Here is a 25,693-nt window from a genome sequence, read left to right as displayed (position 1 = left end):
CCCAAGTAGTTAAGTTTGGCGGGAGTGATGGGTTAGTATAGAGGAGTTGATCTGGCCTGATTACCTTGATCTGGCCTGTAAAGCAGGGTGTTACGTGGACCATCTTCATCAGATGTAGATTTTTATCTATTAAAAATGGAAATTTCCAGGTTCTGTCATAGACTTAAGCAATAAAGATTCCGTGGGGAGCACTGAGATATTGGCATTTTCTTTTTTCTTTTTCTTTTTAATTTGGATTTTCAATAAGCTTCCTAGTTGATTGAGAACCACTGGTTTTGCTCTTGAACTGCCAGTGGAGGGTTTTGTTGTAGTAAGTCCCTTTCTTTTAGAAAGGGCAGTTGTCAGCAATGTGTAAGATGCAACTGTGGAGTGGATGGAGGCAGATAGACCTGTGAGGAGACAATTTAGGTGCAATGCAGATTCAAAGAGTAGATTTAAGAGATTCAGTCTGTTTAATATTAGTAACCAAGTAGATATATGAAGCGAGGAAGATGAGGAAAGTGAAGAATTTAAGTATTTTGTTTTGATTTGGGCTATTGAGAGAATGTCAGGAAGGAACAAGAAAGAGCTGAGAGAGGATCTAGGTTGGGGAAGGTTTATTTGTTATTGTTGTTTTTGTATGTTTTAACTGGATAACCATTAGGTGTACTGGAGACGTGAGTCCTAAAACCTTTGGTGTTTTTGTGTTTCATTTGTTTACCAGTGTAATTAATACTAGAAAAGTTTTGTTTTTTTATTGCTTACAACCTTATGAAGCATTAAAAAATTGATTCTCTTCGGAATGTATTCAGTGCACTCTGTTGTAGGAACCACACTGAGGAACTGGAAGGAGCTCCAGACACGGAACAGGAGAAGTAGAATTATAAAGGTCACAAAGTGGGGAGAAGGAAGACCTACATTTCAGGATGCTCAGTGTGTGAGCAAAGTGGGGGTTGATTAGAAATGAAACTTGGAAATGTGGGCAGGGACCAGATACTAATTAAAGGTCTTATAAATGGTTTTAAAGCGTGTAGACTTTAGGAAGTAGGGAGGCAGCATAGTTCAGTGATTAAGAGGCCTGACTATGGAGCCCAGATGCTGGGTTCAACTTTCAGCAGCTTTGCTGCTTACATAGCTGTGTTATTTATATTTTACACGTGTGTGTGTATATATACACATAAACACTAAATAAAAACTAGTTATTTAAATTTTCATAGGTAGTTTTAAGAAGTAAATGAACATTTGTAAAATAACTTAAAGCAATGACTAGCACATAGTGAGTGCTATGTAAATATTAAGTAAATAAAAAATAGGGAATTGATGAAGGTTTGTTTTTAAGTAGAGAAGTGATGGTGCTGGGTGGCTCAATTGGTTAAGCTTCCGACTTCACCACAGGTCATCATCTCACAGTTTGTGAGTTTGAGCCCCTGAGCTCTGCTGACAGCTCAGAGCCTGGAGCCTGCTTCAGATTCTGTGTCTCCCTCTCTCTCTGTCCCTCCCTTGCTCGTTCTCTCTCTCTCTCTCTCTCTCTCTCAAAAATAAAATAAAACATTAAAAAATTTAAAAATTGTTTTAAAAAAATAAGTAGAGGGGCGCCTGGGTGGCTTAGTCGGTTAAGCATCCGGCTTCAGCTCAGGTCATGATCTGACGGTTCATGGGTTCGAGCCCCATGTGGGGCTCTGTGTTGACAGCTAGCTCAGACCCTGGAGCCTGCTTCAGATTGTGTGTCTCCCTCTCTCTCTTACGCTTCCCTGCTGGTGCTGTCTCTCTCTGTCTCTCAAGAATGAATAAAAAACAGTAAAATTAAAAAAAATCTGTTGTATCTAAAAAAAAAAATAAGTAGAGAAATGATACGGTCAGATTGTATTTTCAGTAGATGGCTTTGGGGGCTCTATAGAGGATAGATGTTAACAGGCCTAGACTAGATTTACGTAGACCTGTTGAAATTAGTCCCAAGTGAGAGGTGATGGTGTGAACTATGGTAGTACTGGGAAGGATAGGCAGAATAATTCAACAAATATTGAGGAGGTAAACTTGGCAGATCAAGGTAATTGGTTATAGAGAACAAAAGAAAAGAGTCAGGGTTGACTCCCATGTAAGGTATTATTTCTAACATTTTTTGTTAAATTTTTTTTTTAACATTTATTTATTTTTGAGAGACAGAGAGACAGAGCATGAGCAGGGGAGGGCAGAGAGAGAGGGAGACACACAATCTGAAACAGGCTTCATGCTCTGAGGTGTCAGCCCAGAGCCTGATGCGGGCCTCAAACTCACGAACCACGAGATCATGACCTGAGCTGAAGTCGGCTGCTTAGTCAACTGAGCCACCCAGGCGCCCCTATTTCTAACATTTCTAAAGGGATACATTTTAAAGAATCTTGGATCTTAGATATTCTCTATACTAGTGGTATTTGAAGCTTCAGGGGTATATTGTGATGCTTCAGTGAGCACTAATGGGGCGCCTGAGTGGCTCAGTCATTTAAATCCGATTTGTGATTTTGACTCAAGTCATGATCTCACCGTTTGTGGGTTCAAGCACCACATTGGGCTCTACGCTAGCAGTTTGGAGGTTGCTTGAGATTCTGTCTCCCTCTCTCTCTCTGCCCTTCCCCTGCTCACTCTCTCTCTCTCAAAGTAAATAAACTTAAAAAAAAATGAGAATGGATGATTGAAGATGGTTTTTAATTTCTCTAAATGAATAGGCTTTTGTTTTTTCTTAGTAGAGAGAAATTTCTCTTTAAGAATGGGGCACCTGGGTGGCTCAGTCGGTTGAGCGTCCACCTTTAGCTCAGGTCATGATCTCACAGTCCGTGGGTTTGAGCCCCATGTCGGGGTCTGTGTTGACAGCTCAGAGCCTGCAGACTGCTTCTGATTCTGTGTCTCCCTCTCTCTCTGCTCCTCCCTTGCTTGTGCTCTGCCTCACTCTGCTTCTCAAAAATAAACATTAAAAAAAAAATTTCTCTTTAAGGATATACTGTTACACAGAAAACTCTTACTTAGGCCAAATCCAAAGAGCCAGAAATCTTGAGTAATAACTTTATTATGTACTTTTTATGTTCTTTTTATGTTGAGATTTGTGATTATAAAGATAATAGCACCATGGTTTAATACTTTGAAAATTTAAGTACTGTTCACTCTTTAAAAGCATTACAATTTGGGCCACGCCAGGGTGGCTCAGTTGGTTAAGCATCTGACTTCAGGTCAGGTCATGATCTCATGATTCTAGAGTTCAAGCCCCACATTGGGCTTCATGCAGACAGCGTAGAGCCTGCTTGGGTCTCTCTCTCTCTCTCTCTCTCTCTCTCTCTCTCTCTCTCTCTTTCTCTCTCCCTCTCCCTCTCTCTCCCCTTCCCTCCCTTCTCCCTCCCTCCCTCCCTTCTCCCTCCCTCTCCCTCCCTCTCTCCCACCCGCCCTCTCTTCCCGACCTCTCCTCTCCCCCTGTCCCTTCCCCACTCATGCTTTCTCTCTCAAATACATAAGCTTTAAAGAAAGAAAGAAAGAAAGGAAGGAAGGAAGGAAGAAAATTTGAGGTTCCTGGATGGTTCAGTTAGTTAAAAAGTCCAACTCTTGATTTTGGTCAGGAATCTCACATGCATGATCTCACAATTTGTGGGCTAACAGTACAGAGCCTGCTTGGGATTCTCTCCCTCCACTCCTTTCCTGTGTGCACTCTCTCTCTCTCTCCCCCCTAAAAATAAATAAATAAACATTTTAAAAAACCCAGTAAAATTTGTTAATTCTGTTACATCCTATTTTTTTCATTGCTTACTCACATATGATAAACTTTTTTTGATAAATAAACTTGGATAGCCAGAATATTTAATCATTTATTTCTTGGTTAAATCTTAGCTTGCCTCCCTATTTCTAGATGCGTTAGTTTGGGGGGGGGGGATTTTATTTTTATTATTAATTTTAATTCCAGTATAGTTAACATACAGTATTAATTTCAAGTGTAAGGATTTGTCAGATTTTAAGAATGGCTTTTTTTTTTTTTTTTTTTTTTTTTAACCAGGGCACTTTTGGATTTGAATTTTCTCTGGATTCTTAGTGAAATAATCAAATGATAGGAAATTCAGTATCCTTATGTAGTCTCCCGGCCCCCTTTATGTAGTATTTTAAATCTGGGTCCTGGATTACTGTGTATGTCTATCATTTAGGCTATTGCAGGCCCATCTAATCTCCCCACTAAAGAGAGTTGAGAAAGATGATATTTAAACTGATTCTTGAGTGAATAATTGGAGTGGACACGGGACATTTTAGGTAGCAGGAATAGCCACATACACGGGTACAAAAGCGTGAAAAGCTATTATGTGTATACTGGAAAGTAGTTTGGCAGAGATCTGTAGGGTGTGTACAGATATGAGGCTGGAAAGGTACATGAGTCAGATTGATAGACTTTGTAAAATTATATTCTATATATATACACATTGTAGGCGATTTGGAAGTCAACAAACAGTTCCAAGCAAAGATGAGCATTGTGATCAGATGTGTATTTTAGATAGTTCATATTTTAGATAGTTCATATAGATTGGAGTTTGAAGGTCACTTGGAAAGCTTTCTCAGGAAATAATGATTAGTGATTGAAAGATCCTGGCAGTGAAGGTTACTGATGGTAGAAAGGTTTAGGAGGAAGAATGTGAATCAGTAGTGTGATGGGGAGAGGGAAGTATCAGAAGACATCTCAAGATTTGTAGCTTGGGTGTCTGGGTAAAATTGAGAAACTGGGTGGTGTTAGCCGTAGGAGAGAGTAAGAGGAAGATTTATGTGGGATGTTAAAGCAGCCAGAATACTTTTCCTGAACCACAGTTCTGAAATAATTTTGCCCAAAACCAGCTTTTTACTGTCTTTAATGAGCAAAAACCTGAAAATGCAAAGGGCACATTTCTGGAAACAATGGTATTTAATAGACATCAGCTTAATCCTGAGTAGATGCTCAAGGACTTTTCTTGTGTCCTGGCTTTTCATCCTTTTTCTTATTTGCCTGCCCTGTATCCTGTGATTCAGCCTTATGAAGATACTTCCATTTCTTAAGACGTTTTCACTCGTAACCACTTCCTTCTCTTTTCTTCTCTGTATCTTTTGAAAGTCTGCATACCAAATTCTCCTTTCCAGGCAACTTTCCCTGATTTTTTTCACCTGAAAGAAATTTTCTTTTCCTTTGTGTTCATAATCTTATGAACAATCTTGAATGAATCTTATGAAGTATGTATTATTCTCTTATTCAACTTACATCAAAGTTGATTTGATGTATCAAATGAGTTGATGCATTTAAAAAGCCTAGAACAGTACCTAGCACTCACTAAACACTCAGTAAATGTTGGCCATTGTTATTATGGTGACGATGAAGATGATTAAGATGAGTTAATGATAGTAATAGGGCAGTTCACCTTTACTTTCTACCATCTTGTGATGGGAAAACTGATTTATTCTTGTCTTGGACACTAGGAGAGCAGTGTCTCTTTTACTTTGCTTATGTATGTAAAAGTACAAAAGGTACTGTGCCACATTGTCATCTTCAAGGTAAAATTATTATCTCTATCTTCCCTATTCCTGCGCTCTGTTGAGATAATTAAAATGGTAGACAAGCCCTGAACACTGATTATCTAATTAAACTTCACCACAACTGTTTGAGGTGGGGAGTAGAGCTGCTTTTTATAATGAACAAATAGGCTTAGGAAATTTGAATTTTGCCCAAGGTCACATAGTTTGTAAGTGGCGGACTTGATATTTGAACCTTCACTGGTTGACTCCAAAATACTGCTCAGTGGGACCTCAAAAGTATAGGATTTATTCCTTCAGTGCTTTCATAATGATATGTTTACATAATCAGAAGGCCTATCATGGGGCATATACTCAGAAAAGTGCTTTTTGTTTTTTTCTTTTACATTATTTCCAGTTTAATTTAATTATGGAATATAGCAAACATGCAGGAAAAGTACCTGTAGTAATGTAAACAAAAATCACATAAACTACTACCACAATTGACAGATGTTAACATTTTTGTCATGTTTGCTGTAGTTTAAGAAATAAAGCATTATTGGGGCACCTGGGTGACTCGGTTGTTTAAGCGTCTGACTTCAGCTCAGGTTCTGCTCAGGACTTCTCACAGTTGGTGGGTTTGTGCCCCACATCAGGCTCCATGCTGACAATGTAGAGCCTGCTTGGGATTCTCTTGCTTTCCCTCTCTCTGTCCCTTCTCCACTCTTGCTTTCTCTCTCTCTCACTCTCAGAAACAAATAAACTTAAGAAGTGCATTATAGTCACAATTGACTGTGACATCTGATACCTCTTTCCCCTCCCTTGCTTTTCGCAGTGGTAAAGTTCCTCTTTTATATATCTTTTGATCTGCCTTTATACTTTTACCAAATATATATATATGTATCCATAAACTATGTATAATAATGCCTAAAATTTACACGAATGTCACACTGTATATTATTGTACAATTCGATTTTTTTCACCCTAACAAAATGTTTTCTAGATGTGTTATTAGTTTATGTAGATTTAATTTATTTTGTTGTATAATTTATTATATATGCTTATACTATAGTTTCTTTATACTACAAAAATAGGCATTTAGTTTGTTTCTAAATTTTCACCATTACAGACATGTAATAGTAAAGAGTAAACATGTCAGTAAACATAACAGTGTCTGTGGATAACATAATAAAATTGCTTTTTATTTGGTTTTGCATTGAAGAATTTATCCAAGGTTAAATAAATATTTGTTCTTCAGTAATTTTTATGCTTTTAATTGAATAAATAGAACAGATTGTATTGTTGGCATTGATTTTTTTTTTTTTTAAGACCATAAATTCCTAAATCCTGTTCTACTTTCTTCATTCTCTTCAACTGTTCAAAAACCCTATCAGTTCAGTCCCGAGCTGGGGTTTACACATTGGTCAGTAGTCTTTAGACAAAACTAAATCTGTTAAGTGGTTTCTCTTTGCCTTGCATCATTTAAAAAATTCTTTTGAGTTAACATTTAAAAATTAGCTATTTTGCATAAGGTCTCTATTTTTGAATTATCCTAAAAATTAAAAGCTCTTGCGACTGTGAGGTCCACATTTTCCTATGGCAACAGTTGGCTCAAGCTGAGTCACAACTGCCCTCCTTGAGATGGGCATGTTTGCCAGTGAAACAAGTTCCTACCACTTTATTACTGTTTATTATTGCCCTCGCACTGTTGTTTTTTGGTTTTTTTTTTTTTTGGAGGCTGCCATCCAGTATATGTATTTTTGTTTGTTTGTTTGTTTGTTTTTCCCATAATATTTTATTGTCAAATTGTTTTCCATACAACACCCAGTGCTCTTCCCCTCAAGTGCCCTCCACCATCACCACCACCTGTCTTCCCCCATCCCCCCTCCCCCCCAACCCTCAGTTCATTCTCAGCTTTCAATAGTCTCTCAAGTTCTGCATCCCTCTCTCTCCCCAACTCTCTCTCCCTCCTCCGTTCCCCCTGGTTCTCCATTAGGTCTCTCTTGTTTTCCTGCTAGACCTATGATGCACTGTTTTTTTATAGTGAAGAAATACTTCCTGTTGGTGTTTCTATAAAAAATGGAAAAAAGCGGGGCACCTGGATGGCTCAGTTGGTTAAGCGATCAACTCTTAACTTTGGCTCAAGTCGTGATCTCATGGTTTGTGAAATTGAGCCCTGTGATGGGCTCTGCACTGATAGAATGGAGCCTGTTTGAGATATTCTCTCTCTCTCTCTCTCTCTCTCTCTCTCTCTCTCTCTCTCTCTCTCTCTCTCTGTCTCTCTCTCTGCGCCTCCTCCACACACGTGTGCTCATGCTCTCTCTCAAAATAGATAGTTTTAAAAATGGAAAAAAGTGTAGTGGGACGACTGCAGTAGTCAGGAAAAAGTAGAACAGAGCGTATTTCCCTGGGAGTGAAGAGGAGCGTAATACGATTTATATGCAAACAAAATGAGTTTTATATGGAAAGATTATAATCTTGCCTGCATTGTTCTCTGTAAACATGTGTTTATGATCGCTGCATTTTTGTGTAAGTAGCTGTGGGGACTGCTGCACAGTGCAGTTGAAGGTCCAAAAGATGTGAAGACAGTTTATAAATCATGAAGTTCTGTGCAAATAAATGCAAGGTATTTGCCTGTTTTTGTTTTTTAGTTGTGTTATAGATACACTTGTTCTAGAAAGGTTTTAGGCAGAGGGGTTGAAAACTGGTTTCATGTCCTCAACCATCCTACCTTTTACCATGTATATTTATTAAATACCTTATCTAGACGCTGCAAGTGGATGGTCCAGGGTTTTCTTTTTTTAAGATTTTATTTTTATTTATTTTTTATTTTTTAAATGTTTATCTATTTTTGAGAAACAGTGACAGTGCAAGTAGGGGAGGGTCAGAGAAAGAGAGAGAGACACAGAATCTGAAGCAGGCTCTAGGCTCTGAGCTAGCTGTCAGCACAGAGCCTGACGTAGAGCTCGAACCCACGAACTATGAGATCATGACCTGAGCCAAAGCCAGACGCCCAACCAACTGAGCCACCTAGGCGCCCCTAAGATATTATTTTTTTAAGTAATCTCTATACCCAACAGAGGGCTTAAACCCACAACCCTGAGATTGAGTCACAAGCTCCACCAACCAAGCCAGCCATGTGCCCTTATATGGTCCAGGGTTTGGATCACAAATGTGTTTTGTCTGCTCAGCTTTTTATATTTTTTAAAATTATTATTTCTTTTTTAGAGAAAGAGTGCTAGGTGAGGGGAGTGGCAGAGTGGGAGAGAAAGAGAATCCCAAGTAGGCTCCATGCTCAGTGCAAAGCCCAACACGGGGCCCACTCCCACAACCCGGGATCGTGACCTGAGCTGAAATCAAGAGTTGGATGCACAACCAAGTGAGCCACCCAGGTGCCCCTCAGTCATTTTATTTTTAATTGAACTTATATTAAAAACCCAGTTCTATCACTATTGTTTTATTTTTAGCTGATTTGCACGTTTACCTAGTCTCTGTATTTGATTTGTAATTCTTTATTTAAGGCAGTTTATAAAGATGCACAAACTGCAAAATACCACATTATTAAACATGAAGAGAAAGAAGAAACAAAAAGAAAGGGTAGGGATAAAATGTAATCAGAATCTAGGCCAAAAAGGTGTATCACAATGTTCTTGCTACAGGTAGAGCCCAAATTTAACTCTTAGCTTTTTGTGAGCTAGGAGCAGAAAAAACACCTGTTACGGTTATTTTCATAATGTTCTTAGAGTAAAAGTAAGCCAGTTAATTCAGAAGGATAACTAACCACCTGGCACTATCAGATTAGAATTTCTTATAAGGGTCTTCATAATGAGGATTATGTGCTGTTTTCATTACCCTCATCAACATCTCTAAGGTAGATGGATGTCTAGTATTTAATAATCATATGGAAAGACCAACCACACTATGTGAGAGTCAGTCTGAATAAGTATGTAGATTGTCCTTTGGTGTCTGACCAATGCATATAATTTCTCTTAACCCAGGTTTTGTTATATACTGAGATTATAAGTCGTTGGCATGTACCTAAAGTGCAGATGTTGCATACATCAAATACAGACCATTTATAATGTAAGATTTAATTTATATTTTTAAAGTTTATTTATTTTGAGAGAGAATGAGAGCACACGGTGGGAGGGGCAAAGAGAGAGGGAGAAAGAATACTAAGCAGGCTCCACTGGCGCCTGACATGGGGCTGAATCCCATGTACCGTGAGATAATGAATGACCTGCGCCAAACCTAAGAGTTGAACACTTAACCAACAGAGTCATCCAGGTACCTCTGTATCTGTAGGATTTAAACGTTTTTGTGAAAACCAAGTTTTATCCAGATAAAATTTGTTTGAATGCTTGTAGCGTAAGGTTTTTCTTAAAAAAATTTTTTTAAATCTGCTAAACAACTCTCCTGTTTGAAGGTACACAAAGCAGTATTCTTCCAAAGTATCTCCAGATGGTAAAATCATTAAGAGGTAGACTTAAAGAAAAAAAGGGGACAGACAGCACACAGCCCTGTTTTATGCTGCTGGAAATGGTCTCAGCAGAAATCTATTCTTTTTTTAAAAATTTTTATCTATTTTTGAGAGAGAGAGAGACAGTAGAGGGTATTTGGGGGAATAGAGGAGCAAGAGGGAGACACAGAATCTGAGGCAGGTTCCAAGCTCTGAGCTTTGGGCACAGAGCCCCATGTGGGGCTTGAACTCATGAACCGTGAGATCACCATGTGAGCCAAAGTCAGACGTTTCACCAACTGAGCTACCCAGGTGCCCCATCCATTTTTTTTAGTCTTTCAGTTTATAAAGCTAACTTAGTCTTCAGCTCATGTTTTATTCTCTATATCACCTTCTTTCCTGTTCCCTCCTTCCCACCTTACTTGTAATAGATTATACATTCATTTAGGGATGGATTGCATTTCTTTCATCTTTCTTCTTGAAACCTCATAGCACAGAGCCTAACATAATGGTTAATAAATGAATTAAAGGATATGTATAGCTCACATCTTCTAAATATATTCCATATTAAATAAGTTTCTTGTGGATAGGAACTATTTCTTAAAAATTTTTTGAATTTTTTTTTCTTTTTTGAGAGAGAGAGACAGCATGAGCACAGGAGGGTCAGAGAGAGAGGGAGACACAGAATCCGAAGTAGGCTCCAGGTTCTGAGCTAGCTGTCAGCACAGAGCCCTATGTGGGGCTCGAACCCACTAACCATGAGATCAAGACCTAAGCCAGAAGCCAGATGCTGAACCGATTAAGCCACCCAGGCGCTCCAGGAACTATTTCTTAACATTGCTTTAATGTCACATGTAACTTTCCTATGTACTGAGCTAAATGGGACACAGATATATATTGTTGGGTTTGAATACTGGGTAGTTGGTAGATCCTCAGTAAACAAATTGAATAATTGACACCCAAGAATATAGTTCTCATTTATCTGTTTCAGTGGAGATAAACATTGCCGTGGATAATAGTAAACTGGAAATCAGTTCAGTTGAGAGACACTGCAAGTTTTCCACTTGTATTGTCCTAACACCTGGGCCGTTGTCTTTGGATGTAAACAGAGGAACTGCCTTTATAGAGCTAGAGAAGGTCATCTTCAAGACCAAGAGCAAGTAGTGGACCATGTCAAAGAAATTCCACTTTTGCCTAATAGCTTTGACCATAAAGCTCTTTTTTAAAAAAATCATTCCTGTTGGGATGCCTGGGTGGCTCAGTCGGTTAAGCATCCGACTCTTGATTTAGGTTTAGGTCCTAGCTGCCAGCACAGAGCCTGCTCGTGATTCATTCTCTCTCTCTCAAAATACATAAACATTAATTTAAAAAAATTCCCATTGCTTTCCTCCCAGTCCAGGCCTCTGTCATCTTCTACTTCCAGCCTTCCCTTGCTTTAATATCTCTTATGTGTTATCTCCAAAACAATCACCATGAAATACCAATTTTAGAACATTGCTCCTTTGCTTAAGAATTGCAGTGTTTCCTGCAGTGTCATAATTCCTTCAGGCTGTCTGCATTAGGATTCAACAAATCTTACGCTAAAAAAGAAAAGGCACAGAGCACAGTGTATCTTCTATTATTTGTATGATTGGAAATTTTAGAAAACTGTTTTCTTGTGTTACAGCAATGGATTTTTTTGATGTGTGACTTAGTTTTGACTTAAAAACTGTTGGGACGCCTAGGTGGCTCAGCTGGTTAAGTGAGCTGGTTCAGCTCAGGTCATGATCTTGCATTGCAGTCTGTGAGTTTGAGCCCCATGTCAGGCTCAGTGCTGACAGCTCAGAGCCTGGAGCCTGCTTCGAATTCTGTGTCTCCCTCTCTCTCTGCCCCTCCCCTGCTCACTCTCTCAAAAATAAATTTTAAAAAATAAAAAACAAATTGTTGTAGCTGTACTTGTCTAATTGTCCCCTGGTTAGCATTTGTAAGCAGAAACAGGAAAAGTAATATGCATGTTAGAATATAAAAAGGTCTTTAGTTTTTCAAGTTTTAGTATAAAGTTGAGACAGCCAATTGATTTTCTATTGGATTTTTAAATTGGTGTACTTTATCTGGTAAATATTAATCAGCGTTCAACCTTTAAAAAGAAAAAAATTATATGGAAACCAGCCTGAGGAAGCTGGACTTTGATTTTTGCTTGTATTTCAGAATTTAAATTGTTTGGAATTTTAATTTTTTTTAATGTTTATTTTTGAGAGAGAGAGAGAGAGAGAGAGTGGGGGACCGGCAGAGAGAGAGGAAGACACAGAATCTGAAGCAGGCTCCAGGCTCTGAGCTGTCAGCACAGAGCCTGACGTGAGGCTCAAACCCACAAACATGAGATCATGACCTGAGCTGAAATCCGTTGCTTAACTGACTGAGTCACCCAGGTGCCCCAAATTGTTTGGAATTTTAAAAAAGAAGGATGGGGCGCCTGGGTGGCTCAGTTGGTTAAGCATCCGGCTTCGGCTCAGGTCAGATCTCACGTTCGTGGGTTCGAGCCCCGCGTCAGGCTCTGTGCTGACAGCTAGCTCAGAGCCTGGAGCCTGCTTCTGGTTCTGTGTCTCCTTCTCTCTCTGCCCTTCCCCTTCTCATGCTCTGTCTCTCTCTGTATCAAAAATAAATAAAATATTAAAAACATATTTTTAAAAAAGAAGGATGAGAGTAAAGTGATACCATTTACCTTTAGTCCCGAGAGCATAGTAGTTTTTTATTTCAGTTTTCCTGTGATGCCTGTGGATGTCGTTTAGAAACATTTATTAGATACCAACAGTGTGTTAATTACCATGATATTTGATAGAGATTACAGTGAGGAATATGTCAAGGTTGGGGCTTTGGAGGAGTGTTTCTGAGGAAACATTAAGGCAGATGATTACAGTATAGTGTAAGAAGTTTTAACTATGTGTATGTATAACTGAAATCACAGAAGAGGGAGTTAATCTGCTTAAAAACTGTAAATACATTCCTCAAGTTCTGCTTTTTATGCTAGCTGCTGAGAACTTTGCTTATGTTTATTTTTTTCATGTTTATTTATGTATTTTGAGAGAGCGTGACCAAGGGATGGGCAGAGAGAGACGGAGAGAAAGAACCATAAGCAGTCTCCATGTTGTCAGCACAGAGCCTGACTTGGGGCTCAATCCCATGAACTGTGAGATCACGGCCTGAGCTGAAGTCAAAAGTGCTCTGCTAATGCTCTTTAAATACCATTAATAAGTATTAGGTTGAGCCTGTATAATTGCCATTATTGGCATTTTAATATGGTTTAACCCTAATAGTATTTTGCTGTGGCAGTTAAAACTAAAACATGGTTAATGGCTTTTGCCAATACTGTTCGATTGTTGTTAAATAATTGATATTTTGTTAAAATAAAGTCTTGACTATTGAATAAGTGCCATTTTGGAAAACATTTTTAAAAATTCAGCTTGGTTTCTCTCTTCTTTAAAAAAATTTTTTTTTAATGTTTTATTTGTTTTTGAGACAGAGAGAGAGACAGCGCGCGCGCGCGCGCGCACACACACGCACGCACGCACGCACGCATGAGAGGGGGAGGGGCAGAGAGAGGGAGACACAGAGTCCCAGGTGGGCTCCAGGCTCTGAGCTTTCAGTGCACTATGTGGAGCCTGCTTGGGATTCTTCTCTCCCCCACCTCCCTCTTTCTCTCTCTCTCATTCTCCCCCTCCCTCTTGTCTCCCCACCCCCAACACTCATGCACTCTGTTTCTCTCTCAAAAATAAATAAACTTTAAAAAAAAAGGTAATATGTATGAAATAATTTCATTAAGTATAAATTGCTTTGCAATTATAAATTATTTTATAATTGCCTATGACTGTGGAAATACAGTTAACTAATTTGGAAAGTTTTGCTTTCAGAGCTTGATTCCCTACAAACAATTGTTGTGCCAAGACCGCATGCCTGGTTCTAGAGAGGCAAAGAAGTTCAGCCAGTGTTTGCCTCGGGAGGTCAATGTGGTACTAGAGACAGCATGTATATAGTTACTTAAAAAGAATGTGGGAGGCAGCACAAGGTAGCATCAGTGATTTTTCAAATTTATCTTAACAGTGGAAACTTTTCCCCAAAAATCTCTTATGCAGAAACTCAATATATAAGCAGATAAAAAGAGAATCTTGCTTACCTGGCCGCCTCTCTGTTCACATTCCTGCTGTTTGAAACCGTTTTTGTGGGAGTCCAAGACACACCTGGCTTGAATCCTGGCCCTGCCACTATCCAGTTGTTTAACCTTGGATACATGACTTCTTCAGCTGTTGAACAAGGATACTAGTTTTTTTGCTGGGTATTATAAGAATTAAACATTTTAGGAAAGAGGCCTAGCATGGCATGTCAGTAAATGGTAATTAGGATTATACGTAGATGACACAATGAAACTGAAAAAGAGGGAATGAACCTACCTCTGCCAAGGAGGGTTGGGCTAGCCATGGAGGGCCTCACAGAGGCAGTGATAGGCTGCTTTCAGGCTGAATCTTGAAGGGGAAAGGAAAATTGCAAAACATGGTAAGGGGTGTGTACCCCAAATAAAACATTTTAAGAATGAAGCCTTGGGCATATGGAATGCTACTTCATTATACCTTTCTGGAGATAATGACCTCACCTGTGTTCTAAATGACCTCACCTGTGTTCTAGGTAGTGTTTCCTTACACTCTTTGGCTCACATTTTAGTATTAGTCTGGGCTAGGCCAGGGTGAGAATCACTAACTTTTGTTAGCTAGCTAATTAAACTGATAACTAAAGGGGGGAAAAAGTACTCTAAACCTGAATTTGTAAGCCATGCCTTGGTTGTAATGAATGGTGCATTTACAGGAAAGTCCTTTTTTAACAAAATTTATATTTATTGATTTTTAGAGAGAGAGAGTGAGCGAGCTGGGGAAGGTCAGAGAGAGGGAGAGAGAAATCCCAAGCCAGACATGGGGCGAGTCAGATGCTCAACTGACGGAGCCACCCAGGCGCCCCATAGGCAAGTCCTTCCTAAATTCAATTTATTGGAAATTAGGAATCTTTACATCCTCCCCTAAGGTCTTAGTAGGTAGTAAGGTGGGGTTTTTTTTTGTTTGTTTTTGTTGTTGTTGTTGTTGTTGTTTTGCCTGAGATTGCAGTTAATGGGACTACTGCTGTGGAGAAGTTGCAGGTAGATATTTCCTTTAGATTTTTTGGAAAGAGAGCTAGAAAGTTAGTTTCTAGAAAAAAACTATTGAATCATTATTATTATTTTATGTTTTATTTATTTTTGAGAGAGAGAAAGAGCATGTGCGCACATGAGCAGGGAAGGCTTGGGGGTGGGGGATTGGGATAGGATACAAAGCAAGCTCTGTGCTGAGAGCAGAGAGCCCAATGTGGGACTTGAACTCCCTGGGCTGAAGTTGGAAGGAAGCATAATCGGCTGAGCCACTCAGGTACTCTTAGTGAATCATTATTGGATACTTTTTTCTACTTCAACAATGAGGGATTTTCCCTTTTTATAACCATCAGATTTTATTACTTGTTTTTAATTTATATCTTTTTTTTTTTTTTTTTAATTTTTCTTCTTTGGAGAGTGCACACAAGCCAGGGAGGGTGAGAGGTGGGTGGAGAGAGATAGAAAGAGAGAAAGAATCCCAGCCAGGCTCCATGTTCAGTGCAGAGCCTGACAGGAGGCTTAGTCAACCCTGGGATCATGATCTCAGCCAAAATCAAGAGTTGGATACTCAACAGACTGAGCCATCCAGGCACACCTATAACAATCAGATTTTAGACAAAACATTTCAGTGTGATAGACTAATACACTGAAGGAGTATTAAAGTGGAGGAGATATAGAAAGAAATTAAGATATAGATACATAAAATCATATAACAGCTGTATACCAGGTACTGTTGTAAGCACTTTACATGTAATCAACTCATTTAATCTGCATGACAGTTTGTGAAAGAGATACTATTACTGTTCCGTAAAAGTAGCCTGCATCAGTTAACTTAATTTGTTTGGCTAAGGGAGTTTGCAAACTATGGTTTGCAAACCAAATCCTGCCTGCTACTTGTTTTTGTACAGCCTGTGAACTAAGCATTATTTTTGCGATTTTTAGTGGTTGAAAAAGCAAAAGAATATTTTGTAAAATTTTATTTTATAAAAAATTTGTACATGTAATTTTATAAGTTTATCAGTTTGTTTTAAAAATTGCATGAAATTCAATGTCCATTAAGTTTTTGTGGAACAGAAACAACCTATTTCTTTTCATATTTGTTTTTTATCATCTTTTTAAAACGTTTTTATTTAAAATTCCAGTTAGCATATGGTGTAATATTATTTTCAGGTGTACAGTATAGTGATTCAACACTTGAACACATCACCCTGTGCTTATCACCAGTAGACTCCTTAATCCCCATCACCTATTTAACCCATCCACCCAACCGCCTCCCTTCTGGTCACCATCAGTTTGTTCTCTATAGTTAAGAGTCTGTTTCTTGCTTTGCCTTTCTCTTTTTCCTTCTTTGCTCATTTTGTTTCTTAAATTTCACATATCAGTGAAATTGTATAGTATTTGTCTTTCTTTGACTGACTTCGCTTAGCATAATACTCTCTAGCTTCATCCATGTCTTTGCAAATGGCTTTTATGTATTGTTTATTGTTGTTTTCTTGTCACAGAAACTGTTAGGTTGGCAAAACCTAAAATACCTACTTTCTGGCTCTTTATAGAAAGTTTGCTTGCCCCCTGGTCTAGGTATATAGGGAAGAAGATACAATCAAAATGAAAGGTGGGGTGCCTGGGTGGCTCACTTGGTTAAGTGTCCAACTCTTGGTTTTGGCTCAGGTCATGATCTGTCTCACAGTCTGTGAGTTCAGAGCCCTACATCAGCTCTGCGCTGACAGTGTGGGAGCTGATGGGGTTTCTCTCCCTCTCTCTGTGCCCTGCCCCTCCCCCTCCAAACTGTCTCTGTTTCTCAAAATAAATCAATAAACTTAAAAAAATTGTTTAAAAATAAAAGGTAATAAGATTAATATAGATGCAAAAGAATGTCTTTGTTAGAACATACCAGGAAGACTAGGTACATAATGAATAAGTCAGTTGTATTTTCTTTTTTTTTTTTTTTTTTAATGTTTACTTATTTTTGAGAGAGAGAGAGTAGGGGAGGGGCAGGGAGAGAGGGAGACACAGAATTCGAAGCAGGCTCCAGGCTCTGAGCTGTCAGCAGAGAGTCCGACACGGGATCAAACCCACAAACCGCGAGATCACAACCTGAGTCGAAGTCGGACACTCAACCAACTGAGCCACCCAGGCGCCCCCCCCTTTTTTGTATTTTCTTCTTGAAGTATTTTTTAGGAATCTTTAACAAAAGCTTAACTATAATGAAAAATGCTTACTTATTTCAAAATGTTGGATTGACCTCTTTTTCTTGTTAGTATCTCTTCTGAGAGAGAGAGAGGGAGAGAGAGAGAAAGTGCACTCATGTGTGCTCGTGCACATGTACAGGGTAAGGGCAGAGGAGGGAAGAGAATCTTAAACAGGCTCCATGCCCAGTGTGAAGCCCAATGCAGGGATCCATCTCAAGACTCTGAGATCATGACCTGAGCCGAAATCAAGAGTCAGATGCTTAACAGATTGAACCACCCAGGCTCCCCTTGTAAATATTATTTTGAATTTTAGTGACAGTTGGAATTACCAATGAAATCTGACTACCTGGGCCTTATAATTTGCTTCTTGCCCTTAGATAAGCCCAGATACCATTTTCTGACACTGATGATTTTTTGGTGAAATATTCATAATTTTGATTTTGACCTTTTAGGACTGGCTGTAGTTTATACTGTTGAGCGTATGGTTCTCAGAAGTGGTTCTCAGAATCACTTGGAGAGATTTAAAAAATTTAGATGTGTCCTTAGAATTTATGGATGAAGCCCTTTACCAGGATTATCTTTAGGAAGTTCCTCAAGTGGTTCTAATATACACTCCTGGTTCCCTCTTCAACTATTTTAATAAATCCAATTTGACAAAAATACATATGTGCCATTTATTGTTCTATTTCCCATAGATGTTTTTCAACCTAAAGAATCACTGTCTAAATTGATATAAATTTGCAGAGGTCAGTGGCATCAGTTTGTTGAATTTGTTTTCTTTTGATGTCACTTAATCGTATCATAGAATGCAAATTGAAAGTTATATTAGAGAGCAAGAAGTATATTTCAGTATTCTTTATTTTTATAAGGTATTCATTTTAGCATCATGGAATCCCAGAGGATCTGGAAATAATGGATTTGATAAAGTAAAACACAACTTATAGGAAACAAAACATTTTTAGGAGGAATAATTTATTTATATTTGAGAACTTTTATTAATGTTCTCATCAGGCTATGTGTCTGTAAAATAACCATATAAATATGGTCTTTTTCTTTGTTTTCATTTAAGTGTTCTATTTCATTTTGATACTAAAGTAAATTTACAAAGAAAAAAATGACCCACAATATCTAAAGTCCTGTTAAAACAAATGTTTGTCTTTATTCACATTCCCTTTTACTGTTTTTGTTTTACATTTATTTATTTTTGAGAGACAGAGACACAGTGTGAACAGGGGAAGGACAGAGAGAGAGACCACGGAAGCTGAGACAGGCTCCAAGCTCCAAGCTGGCGGTCAGCACAGAACTCGACATGGGGACTCAAACCCACGAACTGTGAGATCATGACCTGAGACGAAGTTGGACATGCAACCAACTGAGCCACCCAGGCGCCCCTCCTCCCCTTTTACTGTTGATAGGCATGCACAGTTGTATCATACATAATAGCTGGTTTAAGATAAAAAGCATTGGAAACTATGTACAATAAAATCTAAAAAATCGGAATTTGTTCTTTGGAACCTTCAGCTGTTCAAAATGGCTTCATGCCTTAAGTCAAAAAAAAAGGAGGAACCTTTTTTTAAACCGTGAAGAAACAGTATTTAAGCACCCATCAACAACTAAATACTCCTGGATGAAGGTTATATCTAGCATGTTTGATGGGTGTGCCATGAGAATGTGAAGATGCATCCTGATTAATGTCCATACAGAGAGAACCAAGAAATGGTGAGGGAGACAGGCCAAGGAACGAGAAAGCAGGAGGAAAAAAAAGGAAGAGAGGAAAGATCAGCAGTAATGAGATGGTGCTTATAAATTGTAATGGTAGTGAATATCAGAAACTTCGTGAAGAGTGTGATGAAAATACTGAGGGGGTAGGATGAGTTCTCAGTTACCTGTTGTGCATGTCAGTAGCTGTTGTTTGGGTATCTTTCTTGTTTGTTGTAGATTGGAAGCAGTTTTTTACATTTGGTAACCCTGGATGGCTTTAATTTGCCTAGTTGGTATCCAGGGAGTAGAGTTTAAGCACTGTGAAGGGTGAAGAGTATTCATTCGAGTAGAGTTCATTGGCTAAATCTATAATAATAAAAGCTGCTATATTACAAAAGAATTGAGAAAGAACCAGTGGGTGAGTTGGTTAGATTTTAAAGAATTAGCTTACATGAAGGTTGGCAAGTCCAGAATTTACGGGGTAGGCTGCCTAGATGGAGATCCAGGGAAGAGTTGAATTGTACCTAAAGTCTAAAGACAGTCTGCTGTCAAAATTCCCTCTTCCTCAAGGGTTGTGTAGTCTTTCTCTTAAGGCCTTCAATTGCTTGGTTGCAACCCACCCAGGTTATGAGGTTGGGTGGTAGGGTGGTAATCTGCTTTACCCAAAGTCAACTGATTTAAATGTTAATCTCATCTAAAAATACCTTCATAGCAATATCTAAACAAGTGCTTGACAAAGTATCTGGGTACTATGGCCCGGTGAAGTTGACACATAAAATTAATTATCACAGGAGGTATAATAGAAACCATTTTGTAGCATGATTCCAGTCTTATTGTGATAGGCAAAAGACAAAGCTAAAAAAGATTGATCCTTAAAGAAAAAAATGGACATCTAGATATGATTCATATTGGTGTTACTTAGATCTAAGTCTGTTAAATTTCACAGTTCAAAAATTATTTCTGCTTTGTTTCTTCAGGCTCATAATCTAGTTATGGAGCATCTATTTGCAACACTTGCCTTTAATATTAGAGTTACTGGGGTTGACATCGGTAGTAAGAATTTCCAGTGAAAAAGTGGTATCTTAATTCTTGGCCAAAGGCTAATTGAAAAATGCAAGATATTTTATATGTACCCAGATACTTATTTGATGAGCAATTTAAATCTTCCAGATTGAGATTAGTTGTTGGCTATAATTTATAGGAAGTGAGGAAATGGTGTAGCTGTTTGAAGACTTAATTTTTCATTGAACTGTGTGCCTGAGCTTAGTCTATCCCTCAATGATCAATCAGCCTAGTCTTGTTTTTATTATTGCCTGGCAACAGCAAGCCCCAACATGGGCCTCCAGGCTGATGGAGAGCAAGAACAAGTAGACATTAAAGCCCAGGTATTTTATTAAAAACATTCAGTGATCTAACATTTTCAAATTGTGGGCATGGAAGGAGCCTTATATTTAATTGTTTACACAGAGCACAAGATACAGCAAGGACAATTAATATTGTGACTAATTTTGCCACCTTCATTTTTATTAGAAAATGATTTCAGAACTCTAGAAACCTATCTCTGTAGATGGGAAAGTGAGGAAATTATAAAGATTGATTTAAGGAAATGAAGTTACTCTTAGGAGGTACTTTGTTGTCAGATGTGATCTCATAGATTTAAACTATATACTGGGTATTTTTCAGAATATTCAGTGCATTGACTTCACAGGTATGTTTACTTATTTCTTTTTTTATAATTTGACTGCATTGCTATATAGCATTAATGATGCAATATTTTTACCTAGACTAATACTCAGAGTCAGAAATTGAGAATTTGAAGAAACCTATAATCTGGAATTAAGTTTGATGTCATGTTAAGGAGCCTCGAGTGATAATTTTCAGGAACACTCAAAATACCCACCACTAATTATTTAAGTGAAAGATGTACTTTCTTTTACCCCATACCTTGGGAACTCTGCAAATCAAAACACGTAATGTATGTTCTGATAGGGTAGTTTTATGTAGAATGATTTGTATGGTGCAGATAGTTCAGAAGCTAGGGAAAAGAACATGGCACAAATGAAAAAAAAAAAACAAACAAGTTATTTTCCAGAGGGTAAGACCGTGTATATTTTGGGAGAGGATTGCTTCAGTTTTCATTTTCACAATTTACAGAACATCAGTCATGTGACCGTAACTAGACCATACACATTCTTCATTATACTATATGAAATTGTCAAAAATTAAGTAACAAGAACTTTGATAGGAAAGCATGTATCATGGGGCCCCTGGGTGGCTCAGTTGCTTGGGTGTCTAACTCCTGGTTTCGGCTCAGGTCATGATCCCAGGTTGGTGGGATCTAGCCCCATGTTGGGCTCCGCACTGACTATGGAGTCTGCTTAAGATTCTCTCTCTCTCTTTCTCTCCTTCCCTCTCTCTCCCTCTCCCTTCTTCTCTTCCCCCCCCTTCTCCCCCTCCCCCCTCCCCTCTCTCCCCTCTTCTCCCTTTGCTCCTCTCCCTCCCCCTCCCTTTCACTCTGTCCCTCTCTCCTGCATGTGCTCTCTCTCTATAAAAAAAGTTTTTTAAGAAATTAAAAAACCAGATTATTAAGTAGAAACATAATGACGTGTAACATGAATAGACAATTTGATGTCTTTTTGTTGGATTCTGGTTATATATGCTCTTAAAAAAAACCTTCGTCTAATTCTTTAGAAACATATTGTATGGCCAGCATAACTAAGAAAATAGCTTTAAGTTATTTAAGTCAAATTGAGATCTTAATTCATTAAATTATAGACAAGTATTTTTTCATCCTTTTTTACCACCTTGTTGAAAAAAAAGGTTAGCTTTATTTTGCCTTATTGAATTATTGTGTATAAAATCTATGTAAGGATATTAGGATAAAATGGTAAGAATAGTTGGAAGTATCAAGACCGGTATTATCTGTAATATGAATAGTAATGCAGATTAATAAAATATCTTATGTTCCGTTATTGACTTTGAGAAAAATTCTATTTTTTGGTACTGTGCTACAAGCGTAATGATTTGCAGAGTACCAGGTAGCATGCAGTTAATTGGGAAACAACGGATTTTATTGAACTTCTGAAAATTATTGTGCAAAGGTACTCAGTAAATCTTGATTGACAATAGTTTCTGCCTAGCCTCATTGCTGTATCTGGAAAATATTGTTTGGATTAGGATTAAGAGCTATAATTTAATATGTGCTATTTAAGCAAGGTAGAGAATCTGCTGAACCTTTTTAAATAAAGCATTGTCTGGTGACAATTTCATTAGAGCAGGAACCATTGGTAATCATCCAGTTACTGTAGTATATGACTTTGGTGGCTCTCCTTTTTTTTTTTTAGGCTTATTTACTTTGAGAGAGAGAACTGGGGAGGCGCAGAGAGTGGGACAAGAGAGAATCCTAAGCAGGCTCCCTACTGCCAGCACAGAGCCTAATGCTGAGCTTGAACTCATGAGCTCTGAGATCGAAATGTGAAACCTATGTTAACACATGAAACAAACTGAAAATAATATATTTTTAAATGTTTATTTATATTTAAATTTTGAAAGTTTATGTGGAGAGAGAGGCAGAGTGAGCTGGGGAGGGGCATAGAGAGAGAGAGAGACAGGCTCTCTCTCTGCGTTGACAGTGCAAGCCTGGGCTTTAACCCAGGAACCATGAAATCGTGACCTGAGTTGAAAGCAAAAGCTTAACCAACTGAGCCACCCAGGTGCCTCCCCTTCTCTTTCTTTCTCTTTCTGTGGTGAGGTACTTAAACCTCACCCTATGAGGTGTAGGAGAGCTGATAAGCAGATATAATATTAGAATATAGAATGGTTAAGAATTCTACATTCCAAAAACTACTGAGGCTTCCGTTTCTAGTGCTTAGGCAACTCAGATCTGATCTCTAAGAACGTCTGGATATTGACATGCAAATAAATAAATGAGACTCCTCTTTGAAATATGTTTGTAATATATGCAAGTATTTTAGAAGGGATTATTGAAGTGCTGCCAAAATACATTTCAAAAATGTTAAGTCTTTTCATTCATTATGTTGACTTTGGAAGGATTTGTAAACTGCCTTAAAATGCATAGTAATAGTTTATATATGCTTTTTTGAGGGAAGAGGTCTTGACTATTGACACCCCCCTCAAAAATAAAAAGATTAAGAACCCCTTCACCTGGTGGTATGGGAAATATTGCCTGGTTTATTTGTACTGTTGGTTATAAGTATGGATTGTTCATTGCAACATATTCTAAACCATCTCTTTTACTCCATTTGAGAACCATTTATTTCTGTGGTCATGAGATATTTTGCAATTATATGTTAAAATATTAGGCTAAAAGTTAACAGGAAGTAAATCAGAAATACTGTACATTATATTATTATTAGGTTTAATAGCTGAATTACATACTTGTGATTTCTGATAGCTATATATATATATATATATATATATACACATAAAATTGATAGAGGATATAATAAGTAGATGTTATCTACTTTCCAGGAAAGTGAGATGAATTACTCCAGATTATAGAATTGATGAAAGACTTAAACCCACGTCTTCTTTCCTAATTTGCATCTAGTGCTCATCATAGTCATTGTCTCTCTTTATTTACCATTTATCATCAATACTTACCTTGTAATAACATTATTAGCATAAAGTCTTAGATTTTATCATCCTATTCCCAGTACTCTGACTACACTCTTTTGGGTGTTTTCCCAGAATATAGAGACCTATGCTTTCTTGATCCCTCTACTCTTAATTTGCCTTTCCTGTTTCCAGTTTCTGCACAATGCAGTTTAAGTTCTTAGATCCATTATTTTGACTCTTACCATCCATTTTTCACACAAACCTTACAGACCCTAAAACCAACCCTAGATCTCTAAATGTGCGATTTTGTGTCTTTGAGGCAGACGTTACATATTTGCTAAAGAAGAATCACATATCTGTCGATGAGAACCACTAAAAATTTAATTTCCAATCTAAAAAATGTACTTCCTTTTCCATTTCTTTGCCCTCATTCTTCACAGCAGCTGTTTCAAGCCTCTAAACTGAATGTTTTCTTCTTATTCCCCCTACTCAGCAAATGACCTTACTTCCTATTTACTCAAAATAAAACATATTTGCATCTTTCTGTCCATTCTTTTTTTTTAAATGTTTATTTTTGAGAGAGACAGAGTGTGAGTGGGGGAGGGGCAGAGAACGAGGGAGACCTAGAATCCGAAGCAGGCTCCAGGCTCTGAGCTGTCAGCACAGAGCCAGTTTAGGTCCTCGTTCCATTGAGTATTTTCCCTCTTCTTCAGTCCACAAATAAAGTTAGAGAATAGTGTAATGAATCCTCTTTGTACCATTTCCCAGCTTCAACAGTTATCAACGAAGGCTATTCATATTTCCTGTATCTTCCATGTACACTCTTTCCACCCCAGTTGTGGGTTTTGTTTGTTTGTTTGTTTGTTTTAAGTAATCTCTGCTCCCAGTGTGGGGCTCAAAGTCACAACCTCGAGATCAAGAGCCACATGCTCCACTGACTAAGCAAACTAGGCCACCACTCACATTTTTGATGCATATTCCAGACATACCATTTTCTGATAAATTTTTGTTATATATTTCTGACTTTTAAAAGTAAGGATAATGCCACAATGACTCTTGAAAAATGTTCATTGTCCCTCAATTTTTGTTCATCGATTTGCAGTTGTTTATTTTTTTTAAGTTTATTATTTATTTTGAAAGAGAGAGAGCAAGTGAGCACATGCTGGGGAGGGGCAGAGAGAGGGAGACCGAATCCCAAGCAGGCTCTGCACCATCAGCACAGAACCCAATGTGGGGCTCAAACTCACAAACTGTGAGATCATGACCTGAGCCGAGCTCAAGAGTTGGACACTTAACCCACTGCCCTACCCAAGTGCCCCAGCAGTTATTTTTCAAACAATTTTTTAAAACCCAGGTAATAGGGGCACCTGGGTGGTTCAGTCAGTTAAGCGCCCGACTTAGGCTCAGGTCATGATCTCGCGGTTTGTGGGTTCGGACCCCGCATCGGGCTTTGTGCTGACAGCTAGCTCTCAGAGCCTGGAGCGTGCTTTGGATTCTCTGTCTCCCTCACTCTCTGACCCTCCCCTGCTCACACTCTCTCTCTCTCTCAAAAATAAGTAAAGCATTAGGGGCACCTGGGTGGCTCAGTCGGTTAAGCCTCCGGCTTTGGCTCAGTTCAGATCTCACGTTCGTGGGTTCGAGCTCCGCGTCAGGCTCTGTGCTGACGCTAGCTCAGAGCCTGGAGCCTGCTTCAGATTCTGTGTCTCCTTCTTTCTCTGCCCCTCTCCCTCTCATGCTCTGTCTCTCTCTGTATCAAAAATAAATAAAACATTAAAAAAAAATAAGTAAAGCATTAAAAAAAATTAAAACCCAGATATAAATAAGATCTATAAATTGCAATTGGTTGATATGTCACATGTGTCTTTTAATCTGTATGTTTCCCTTTCTGACTCTCTTTCTTCCTTTCCTTGGAATTTGAGGAAACTAGGTCATTTATTTTATGAGGCTTTTTACAGTATTTTATAAGGCTTTTCACATATATTGGTGGTTGTATCCCCATGGTGTCTTTAACATATTCCTCTTCCCTCCGTACTTCTTGCAAATAGATAGTTGGAACCAGAGACTTAAACAGATCCAGATTTGATTTGGGGCAAGTATATTCTAAAGGCAGTGCAGTGTTATTTTGTCAAGAGATATATCGTGACTGGTTGTCTGTTTGCCTTT

The 25,693-nt window shown here is 38.3% G+C and overlaps 1 protein-coding gene across 1 annotated transcript in view; it reads left to right on the top strand.

The window, feature by feature from the left end:
• PAFAH1B1 (platelet activating factor acetylhydrolase 1b regulatory subunit 1) overlaps nt 1-25,693 on the top strand; it is a 78,517-nt gene that overhangs the window by 8,262 nt on the left and 44,562 nt on the right. The window lies entirely within an intron of this gene.

Source organism: Suricata suricatta, chromosome 17 (genome assembly GCF_006229205.1).
Source record: "Suricata suricatta isolate VVHF042 chromosome 17, meerkat_22Aug2017_6uvM2_HiC, whole genome shotgun sequence".
Taxonomy (NCBI): Eukaryota; Metazoa; Chordata; class Mammalia; order Carnivora; family Herpestidae; genus Suricata; species Suricata suricatta.
Note: the sequence above shows the minus strand (reverse complement) of the source record. Positions and strands in the feature narration are given on the sequence as shown.